We start from the raw sequence: 12,011 nt of genomic DNA, 5'->3' as shown, positions 1-12,011 counted from the left end.
TTTCAGCCAATCCGGCAAAATGACGCCCCCTACCAGGCTGGATACCCTTGGCCAATCGCAGCCATGGCTAGCAGGTAGGTGTGTCAATTTACCTGACAGGCTGCAGGGCCGCCAATCCGGCAATATGGGCTTGATGAACAGGACGCACCCGAACCTCAGATCTGAACCTAAAGTTCGGGTCCGCTCATCTCTTCTCTTGTCTTGAGAATTCAGGCCTAAAATAAGCCAACCATAAAGCGGTTACCAAGGGATCACTGAAGATTTTTCTAAGGACGTCTCAATATCAGAAATGGAACAAATTTAAAAAAAAAGTTTTTTAACTGGTTTAGCGATAACTTTAACTGCTGGATGTATTGTCTTATTACAAACAATACAGCGGCGGGGATTAGAGTTACTTGCGCTTGTTAAAGTCAATTTCCAATTGTAAGCGCTTCCGAAATTATCACCCCAGGATAAAGTGGTGACAGCAGAGAACATTTTACCCTTTTACACATTAAGTGGTATCGAAATTTTTAGATTTTCCAGCCTTAATTTATGGGCTTCAGACAATGCCGTCTTCCGTCGCCATGGTAACGAGCGGCAAATGACAGCAGCCATGTTTAACATGCAGCCGTGCTTTCTTTTAGCCAAATAAAACATGAAAAGCTTCAGAAATGAATAGTGGCCCATAAATTATATGGTTTATAAGTGCTGTAACCGCTACACCACCACAAATGTGGAAACAAAAACCTATACTTTTCGCCATGTTGCGGTTTTATCATCGTCTGAATTTGGTGCCAAAACTTCGCTCCAGAAAATACAAAAACCTCAAATGAACTGGGAACGGCCTATCTCTCCAGCTGCAATGTATCCATAGTTAGTGAATAGGAACTCATATTACTCCTACTCATTGAAATTTTCAATGGTCAATGAGTAGGAGTGACAAAAAGAAGATCAGGAAAAAAGGGGGCACAACCGAAACTCAATGAGTAGGAGTGGTATCAGACTGGTCCAATAAAGAACCAGAGGATCCTCCAGTAGGCCCAGGCCCAGTGTTATCAGACTGGTCCACCAGAGGATCCTCCAGTAGACCCAGGCCCAGTGATATTGCATTGCTCCACCAGAGGATCCTCCAGTAGGCCCAGGCCCAGTGGTATCAGACAGGTCCACCAGAGGATCCTCCAGTAGGCCCAAGCCCAGTGATATTGCACTGCTCCACCAGAGGATCCTCCAGTAGGCCCAGGCCCACTGGTATCAGACTGGTCCACCAGAGGATCCTCCAGTAGGCCCAAGCCCAGTGATACTGCACTGGTCCACCAGAGGATCCTCCAGTAGGTCCAAGCCCAGTGATAATGCACTGGTCCCCAGAGGATCCTCCAGTAGGCCAGGGCCCAGTGATATTGCACAGGTCCACCAGAGGATCCTGCACTAGACCCAGGCCCACTGGTATCAGACTGGTCCACCAGAGGATCCTCCAGTAGGCCCAAGCTCAGTGATACTGCACTGGTCCACCAGAGGATTCTACAGTAGGTCCAAGCCCAGTGATAATGCACTGGTCCACCAGAGGATCCTCCAGTAGGCCAAAGCCCAGTGATATTGCACTGATCCACCAGAGGATCCTCCAGTAGGCCCAAGCCCCGTGATATTGCACTGATCCACCAGAGGATCCTGCAGTAGACCCAGGCTCAGTGGTATCAGACTGGCCCACCAGAGAACCAGAGGATCCTCCAATAGGCCCAGGTCCAGTGGTATAAGACTGGTGCACCAGAGAACCAGGGGATCCTTCAATAGGCCTAGGTCCAGTGGTATCGGACTGATCCACCAGAGGATCTTCCTGTAGGCGCAGGCCCAGTTATCTTACATTGGTCCACCAGTGTATCTAGTGGGCCCAAAAGAATCTCAGTCCGACACTGGCTGTATATAAGGGCCTGCTGATTATGCGGACATGTTAATGTACAGTATGTGATTTTGACCATCACCATTGATGTCATATGCACTGGAGTGGGAAGCATCGTATTTATTAAGAGTTACCAAAGCTACATCCACCACTATATTTCAAGGGCCAGTGTGTCAAGGTCTAATGTGCCCCTTGCAAATCTGTGCACACCCCTACTGATAACAGGCACCCTCCCACAATTGGAGGTGCCGGAGCGTAAAGTTGTGTGTTTTCTATGATACCTGGCTTTTGTGACTCTGGCTATGTTCCTGACTTACACTCTTTCTCTGTACCCTACACTGTTGATGACCCAAAGTTTGCCTCTGATTCTGTCTGCTGCCTTCTCGGACCTATGGCTTGTTTTTTGGATTCTACCCATTTGCGGCTTGCCCCAAACTCTGTCCCACCTGGGCTTACTGTTACCTTTCTATAACTTATCAGGCTTGTATCCTTGTCACATCGAATTCCAGATCTCCGAAGGTTGACCGAAAGGGACATTTCAATGAAGCCCTTTGGATTGCCCCAAGGCCAAACCGTTTAGATGACACAGTTGGTCCACTCAGGGGCATTGCTAGGGTCGTAAAAGATCCAGGGCGTGAGTCCCAATGGATTGAATGTTCAGTAGTGTCCTTTCATGTACATAACCCCCTTAAATGAGCTTCCAAAACCAACTGAAAAACCAGGAGAACTCCCCACCCATTCCATCCAGGTGACATGTCCTCGGACTATAGTTGTTCTCTATCTTCTCCATTAGGCCACCATTACCATGACTACTCTTTGGCCATGTGTTCTCTCTGTGGAGTTCACCCCACAAACATCTTATGTTCCTCATTGTTCCTACATCTTGGTCCCCCAATACTGTCCCCCAAATACTGTAATGTGACTACACGGAAAATTACTCTTCTAATGCCCCTTCAATGTGAGCCTACACTGAATTATGCCCTCTATGTCCCTACACTTAGGCTACATTCACACGAACGTATGGGGGACGTATATACGGCCGACGTATATACGGCCGATATACGTCCCCCATACACTTCTATGGGCGCACGGCACCCTACGGGAGCGGCACGGTGCAGCACGTGTGTACAGTATATAATGTCCTCCACCGTGCCCAGTATATAATGACCTCCACAGCCTCCAGTATATAATGTCCCCCACAGCCCACAGTATATAATGTCCCCCAGAGCCCCCAGTATATAATGTCCTCCACAGCGCCCAGTATATAATGTCCTCCACAGCCCCCAGTATATTATGTCCTCCACAGCGCCCAGTATATAATGTCCTCCACAACCCCCAGTATATTATGTCCTCCATAGCCCCCAGTATATAATGTCCTCCACAACCTCCAGTATATTATGTCCCCCACAACCCCCAGTATATTATGTCCTCCTTAGCCTCCAATATATAATGTCCCCCACAGCGCCCAGTATATAATGTCCCCCACAGCGCCCAGTATATAATGTCCCCCACAGCCCCTAGTAGATTATATCCTCCGCAACCTCCAGTATATAATGTTCCCCACAGCCTCCAGTATATAATGTCCTCCGCAGCCTCCAGTATATTGGGGCTAATACCAAGGGTCCGTTGCCGCACTTTGGTCAAATTCTCCGGCGTTTTCGAGATTTACGCAGCTGTGACAGGTATTTAACAAGAGATTGTGTCGCACTCGATCAGATTGTGGCGCGGTTGCGCTGGCTTTCATGCAACAGAAATCGGTGGACGGATTCGGACTAAGCGTGGGATTTAACTTTCAAATTGTGTCGCAAGATCAAGCACTTACATGCACCAGGAAGAAGAAGGTGAACTCCGGGGACCTGAGCGGAGATACGACACATGCAGGATATCGGCCCATGATCTTAGTGAATCGCGGCTGAGTGCATTCTGGTCGGACAATGCACTTTCAGGGAACGCGTCAGAACGGGTAAGTAAATGTGCCCCATTTACATACACTAGGAAGAAGAAGGTGAACTCCGGCGGACCTGAGCAGGGAAGCGATATATGCAGGATGTCGGGCACATTTATTTACCCATGCTGACGCATTCCCTGAAAGTGCATTGTCCGACCGGAATGCACTCTGCCGCGATTCACTACGATTCACCCGATATCCTGCATGTGTCACTTCCCCACTCTGGTCCGCCGGAGTTCACCTTCTTCTTCCTGGTGCATGTAAGTGATTGATTTTGCAACACAATTTGAAAGTTAAATCCCGTGCTCAGTCCGAATCTGTCGGATCGTCCAATGGCAAACACCCCCTCACCATTCCCGTCGCATGAAAGCAAGTGCAGCCGAATCCAGTCGCGTGCGACACAATCCCTAGTTAAATACCCCAGGGGCGCAAATCCAAAAAACGTTGGAAAATCCTTAGTAAATAAGCCTCCAGTATATAATGTCCCCCACAGCCCCTAGTATATTATGTCCTCCACAGCCTCCAGTATATTATGTCCTCCACAGCCTCCAGTATATTATGTCCCCCACAGGACCCAGTATATAATATATACCACCGCCAAGAGTATATTATGTCCTCCACAGCCTCCAGTATATCATCCCCCGCAGACCCCAGTATATTATGTCCCCCACAGTCCCCTTTATATAATGTCCCCACAGCCTCCAGTATATCATCCCCTGCAGACCCCTCTATATAATGTCCCCAACAGCCTCTAGTTAAAGGACCCTACCTACCATCAGTGTAACTGATAGTAGTTGTGTAGCACTTACCTGCATGTTTCCTTATGCATAAAGTGAAACAGTTTTTAGTGAATAAAGGAACATCACGCTTACAAAAAAAAAGGTGTTTTAAAAAATATGTAAATTAGCTTTAGCCGCTCAGACTGACGACACCGGAGCACCTCTCAGCATCGCCGGTTTTTAATTAATTCCACCTCACAAAATAATTGTACTTCCTTCTCCTGTCTGAGAAGCTGGGAGAGAGCACACGTGCCAGCCTGACGTCTAACGTCACCAGCCGACATTGCAATTAAAACGCCTGTACTTTGAAATGTGAGACTGATGGTAGATGTCATGTCTCCCTAAGTGATTAATGTCGCTTACACCTCCTGAGCAATTGATGTCCTCTTCAGGCCCCTCCACATTGGATATCTCCTACAGCCCCACCCCCAGCAATGGATATGCCCCCCACAGCCCCACCCACAGCAATGGATATGCCCCACAGCCCCACCCCCAGCAATGGATATGCCCCATAGCCCCCTCCCCAGCAATGGATGTGCCCCACAGCCCCACCCCTCCACATTGGATGTCCCGTATAGCCCCACCCCCAGCAATGGATGTCCCCTACAGCTCCTCCCCCAGCAATGAATGTGCCCCACCGCACAGTAAATTTTCATTAAAGGGGTTTTCCATTTCAATGATATGATGAGATCAATGAAGGGCAGAGAGCAGGTGTTTGAAGTTGTTGCGTTGCTTTTGGTGAATAAATGCCCAGCTGCGGTTCTTTGCATTGGCAACTACAATAAAAATATTCATTTTGGGTTTTTTGGGTGCTTATTGGTGAGAATCTCTTTAATAATCAGGTCGGGATGACACCTCTCCTTTATTCTTCGGATCAGTACGATTGCAGAGATACCAAATTTATTTGCCACATTCTGTCACCTGTAACTTTTTCATACTTCAGTATTTGGAGCTGTGTAAGACATCACTGATTGTGGGATGGGGTGACGTTTTCATTTATACCATTTTGAAAACTGTACAACCTTTTGTTTCAAATCTTTATTGGAGGCAAAATTGGGAAAAGTGACAATAAAGATATGTATCTGCTATTTTCGGTGACAGGGTTCACCACCATGAATAATTGTTTTTAAATTTTAATAGATCTGAAATTTTGGGACATAGTGATAGCTAATATATTTATGATTTTTGTGTGTTCGAGGGAAAGGAGGTCGATTTGAATTAAAATATTTTACAAACTTTTTTTTACTGTTATTTCAGCCCCCTAGGGTATTTGAACCCTAGGGGGGTCTGATAACTTATATAATATACCTCAATATAACTATACTGCTTCTGTATTACTATCTGTCTCCAACAGACTTCAAAATAGAAATACTAAAGACAGCTATGGATGCTTTTAACAGATGCTGTCATGGAGGGTGGCTACTGATATTCTAAGATGGCGTCGGCCAGGAGCACAATCTGGTTAGGTGCCAGCAATCCAGCTGCAGGGCCGTTTTTAGACAAAGTAGGGCACCAAATTAAAACTATTTTATGAACAGTCAGTAAGAGGCCCTGTAGCCCTGCACAATAATAACACTTTGTAGTTACACACAGTAGAAGGTAAGTATCTGTAATATGGGACTGGAGGAGAATTGTACAGGAGATAGACAGATGATAGGGAGATTGATGATAGAAGATAGATAGATATGAGAGATAGATAGATACGGTAGAAAAGAGATTGAAGATAGATGGATAGATAATAGATAGGAGGTAGATGGATAGACATATAAATAAAATAAACACAGGCATTCACCAAGGGGTATAAAAGGAGCAATACATCCTCTGCTCATAAAAGTCTACATGCAGGGGGCCCCTTAAGGGCAGCCGGCCCTGGGCAAATGCACAGTTTGCCGCCAACCAAACACCATCCCAGTACACCTGACACCCAGCATGTATGGGCTTATTCTGTGACTATGACTCCTTACTACCAGCCAACTTATATTCATGTCGGTCGTGAATGGCAATTTTTACTTTGTATAAAAGATTAAAAATGAATAAAACCGGAAAGATACCAGAACACCTCTACCAAGAAGAAGCTCCCACCACCAGACAGATACGAAAACACCTTTACCAAGTAGAAGCTCCAACCGCGAGACAGATACCAGAACACCTCCATCAAGAAGAAGCTCCCACCTCCGGACAGATACTAGAACACCTCTACCAAGAAGAAGCTGCCACCACCGGAGAGATACCAGAACACCTCTACCAAGAAGAAGCTCCCACCACCTGACAGATACCAGAACATCTCTACCAAGAAGAAGCTCCCACCACCAGACAGATACCAGAACATCTCTACCAAGAAGAAGCTCCCACCACCAGACAGATACCAGAACATCTCTACCAAGAAGAAGCTCCCACCACCAGACAGATACCAGAACATCTCTACCAAGAAGAAGCTCCCATTACTGGACAGATACCAGAACACCTCTACCAAGAAGAAGCTCCCCCCACCAGACAGATACCAGAAAACCTCTACCAAGAAGAAGCTCCCCCCACCAGACAGATACCAGAACATCTCTACAAAGAAATAGCTCCCACTACTGGACAGATACCAGAACACCTTTACCAAGAAGAAGCTCCCACCACCAGACAGATACCAGAACACCTCTACCAGAACAAGCTTCTACCACCAGACAGATACCAGAACACCTTTACCAGAAGAAGCTCCCACCACCAGATACCAGAACACCTCTACCAGAACAAGCTTCTACCACCAGACAGATACCAGAACACCTTTACCAGAAGAAGCTTCCACCACCGGACAGATACCAGAACAACTCTACAAGAAGAAGCTTCCACCACCAGACAGATACCAGAACACCTCTACCAAGAAGAAGCACCAACCACATATACGTGCAAAGACCTCCAGCAACCTGTCAGAGTATTTCATCTAAATTGATGCCTTTATTTTCTTTATCCTCACTCATTTTTGAGCAGCGTTTGCAATTTCTAACAAGCCAAAGCTTTCATTACACGGATGCATGTTTCGATGTCAGAGAACTTCATAAATCTGAATATGCAGAAACCAATGTAAACTCCTACAAGCTGTTCCTCAGTATTGCTGTTGGCCTGATGCACCGAGCAGCACATCCAAGTGTTTTAATAAGGAAATGCTTACATAGCGAGCTCAGAGCAAGGGCTTCTTGGCAAAGTCTCCATTTTTTTTCTCCCTTTGGAGTCTAATTAATATTTTACCTGATCCGTTCAGCTGTCAGAATGTGCAACACAGATGAAAAAGAGTTTGTGAAAGAAAATAAACAAACCAAATTAGCGTTGATAGTCATTCCTCGGGGGAGCGGTCACAAACATCTGCACCATATGCTTCCAATACAGCGGGGTTCACAAAAGTACAGAGCCTGCTAAGTGAAGGAGGTGTTCTCGAGTCCAAAAATATTTTAAATCCAGCAATGTGTTTGGGTAAGGTCACAGAAACATAGTCTGAGAAGGTTTCCAGTCACACGACCACCCGTTACAAAAATATTGAATTCAAAAACACCCATGTCGGAGGGTTTGCCAACGGCTTTGAAGACGCTTGTAGAAGTAAACAAGGGAAGGGGTTTACAGGAATGTTGGGTCGGGGCTGCTTTGGCGTAAATACAAGGAGATTTTAGTTTCATAAAAGGTGAATTGTGCATCAGTTAGCTTCCATCCAGAACACACTAAGCTAAATTAATCGTGGTATAATTTGCAACAAAAAATGCCTAATATGCTTTGTGCTACATAAACAAAAGGTTTGGACACTTTTTTATGATATTTTCCAGAATTCCTGGGACTGGAGGGGCATTAATAGAGAAAGGTTGAAAGGACCTGCTTTGACCATTGAATGACCTCCACAGACCACAAGACACTTATTCCTCTGACCATAGAACTTCACTTTCTTAGTCCTCAGTTCTGAGGAAGCCACTCATCGGACAAAGGGCATCCCAAGATCCACAAATATACCAACGGCACAAGGTCGAAAAGCAAAGGAACTGGAGAGATGTAAGAACCAGAGCCGCGTATTGCTCCTACAGGGTCTTCAGGAATTCTTGTTGTAATGTTGGGCAACAAATTTGCAACACAATTTTTAGGTATAAATTAATGGGATTCAGCCATTTAGACAAAACTTTACCTGTGTGAGTAAAAGAACTTAATAGTGCCACCCACGTGGCATACTTTGCCAGAGACCGCTGAGAGTCGAGGGTCATGTGCAGGACTAGGACAAGCCATTTTGGTCCCCAAGGCAAAATGACACCACTCCCCCTTGTGTCCCCAGTATATATATATATATATAGCCCAGCACATGCCCCTGGTGTATATAAAGCTCAAAACATGCCCCAAGTATATAGCTAGCCCAGCACATGCTTCCATTGTATATGTAGCCCAGCAAATGACCACAGTAAATAAGTAGCCAAGGACATTCGCCCAGTATATAGGTAACCCAGCATATGCCCCATGGTACATAAAGCATAACACATGCCCACAATATAAAGGTAGCCCAACAAATGCCTCCAGTGTATATAAAGCCCAACGTGTGCTCTCAGAATATAGGTAGCTCAGCACATGCCCCATGGCATAGAAAACAAAACACATGCCCACAGTATATAGGCAGGTAAGCACATGCCTCAGTGTATATAAAGCCCAACACATGCCCTGGGTATATATGTAGCCCAGCACATGACCCCAGTATAATGGTATTCCAGCACATGACCTCAGTATATAAATAATGCCCCATGTATATAGGTAGACCAGCACATGCCCCCTGTATATAGGTAGTCCAACACAAGCTCCCAGCAAATAGGTAGCCCAGCACATGCTCCCACTAAGTATGCAGCAAATACCCCCATTATATAGGTAGTCCCAACATATGTCCTCAGTATGAAGGAAGCCCAGCACATGCTTCCAGTATATATGTAGCCCAGCACATGCACCCAGTATATATGTAGCTCATCTCATTCTCCCAGTATATATGTAGCCCAGCACATGCACCCAGTATATATGTAGCCCAGCACATGCACCCAGTATATATGTAGCCCAGCACATGCTTCCAGTATATATGTAGCCCAGCACATGCTCCCAGTATATATGTAGCTCATCTCATTCTCCCAGTATATATGTAGCCCAGCAAACGCTCCCAGTATATATGTAGCTCATCTCATTCTCCCAGTATATATGTAGCCCAGCTCATGCTCCTAGTATATATGTAGCTCAGCACATGCACCCAGTATATAAGTTGCCCAGCACATGCTCCCAATGTATATGAAGCCAAGCACATGCCCCAAGTATATAAGTAACTATATGTAAATGTTACTGTTTGTATAATGAAAAGTTAGACAATTTTTACATATACTTTTTGTATCAATTTGTCACGGTTCTCTAGATCTCTGCTTGGTGACATATTGAAGAAGTATAAATATTTTTGCAATCCACTGTGTATTAATACACAGATAGATAGATAGATAGATAGATAGATAGATAGACACAGGGCTGGCTCCAGGTTTTAGTGGGTCCCTGCGACAGAGCCTTAGTGGGCCCCTTAACCCCTTCCCGACGCGCGCCGTACTAGTACGGCGCGCGCCGGGTCCCGGTGCATGGGGAGGGCTCGCGGGCCGAGCCCTCTCCATAGCTGGTAAGTCTTTGCTGCATATTGCAGCAAAGGCTTACCGGTAACACCCGCGATCGGTGCTAGCACCGATCGCGGGTGTTTTCTCCGTGATCGCCGCCGGCAATGCTGCTGGCGGCTTCAAAGAGATGGCGCCGCATGGGCGCCGCCATCTTGTTGTGGATCGCTGCTCCCCGATGACGTCACGGGGAGCGGCGATCCGTCGCCATGGTAACCTCGGGTGTTCCGAACACCCGAGGCTACTTCCTTTTAACCCATGCATTACAATGTGCTAATTGCACATTGTAATGCATGGGGAGTAAAATCCACATATACTGCCATACTGTAGTATGGCAGTATATGATAGGATCGATCAGACTACCTAGGGTTAGAGTACCCTAGGGAGTCTGAAAAATAGTAAAAGTAAAAATAAAAAAAAGTTAAAAAAAAAAAAATTATAATAAAAAAACCTAAAAATTCAAATCACCCCCCTTTCCCTAGAACTGATATAAAGATAAATAAACAGTAAAAATCATAAACACATTAGGTATCGCCGCGTCCGAAAATGCCCGATCTATCAAAATATGATAATGTTTTTTCACTATGTTTAACCCCGTAACGGAAAATAGCGTCCAAAGTCGAAAATGGCATTTTTTTGCCATTTTGAAAAATATAAAAAAATTAATAAAAAGTGATCAAAAGGTCGCACAGTCCCAAAAATTATAGTAATGAAAACGGCATCAAAATTCGCAAAAAATGACACTATCCACAGCTCCGTACACCAAAGTATGAAAAAGTTATTGGCCCCAGAAGATGGCAAAATAAAAAAAAAATATTTTGTACAGGAGGTTTTAATTTTTTTAAATGTATGAAAACATTATAAAACCTATACAAATTTGGTATCCACATGATCATACCGACCCAAAGAATAAATTAGACATGTCATTTGGGACGCAGAGTGAAAGCTGTAAAATCCAAGCCCACAAGAAAACGTCACAAATGTGGTTTTTCACCATTTTCACTGCATTTGGAATTTTTTTCCCGCTTCCCAGTACACGCCATAGAATATTAAATACCGTCACAACGAAGTGCAATTTGTTACGCAGAAAATAAGCCATAACACAGCTCTTTATGTGGAAAAATAAAAAAGTTATAGATTTTTGAAGTTGGTGAGTGAAAAATGGAAGTGAAAAAACTAAAAAAGGCCAAGTCGTTAAGGGGTTAATAGGCCGCCGTCCAGTGGCCACGCTACCCCCCCCCCTCCGGGAAAGAAAAAAAACCTTTCCTGGTTCCCCCGGAGCAGCGCCTGCAGCTTCCTTCTTTCTTAGTCCTGGGCCTTCCATATGCGCCAGCCCTGAAGCCGGCACACGTGATCTGACGACGTCATCATGTGTGCCGGCTTCAGAGCCGTCGCATATAGTTTCAGGGGAACCAGGACAGGTGAGTTTTCGATTCCGCCTCTATGCTGCGCTCCCGATGAGCGCAGCATAGAAGCAGAAAAGTAATCGATCCGGATGGTGATATTTGTACCAGTGTCTTATAGCGACACTGGTACAATTGATCCGAGTGGGCCCCTCCAGGCCCGATAGATAGATAGATAGATATGAGATAGATAGATACTGTAGATATGAGATAGATAGATAGATAGATAGATAGATATGAGATAGATAGATAGGTAGATAGACTTACATTCCAACAGCTGTAAATATATTAGAGTAAAAACATATCTATGGGAGTTTTGTGTTTGACTCAAATTTGATACAGAGACGTTTGCGGGCATCACACATT

This window comes from Engystomops pustulosus, chromosome 4 (assembly GCF_040894005.1).
Source record: "Engystomops pustulosus chromosome 4, aEngPut4.maternal, whole genome shotgun sequence".
Taxonomy (NCBI): Eukaryota; Metazoa; Chordata; class Amphibia; order Anura; family Leptodactylidae; genus Engystomops; species Engystomops pustulosus.
Note: the sequence above shows the minus strand (reverse complement) of the source record.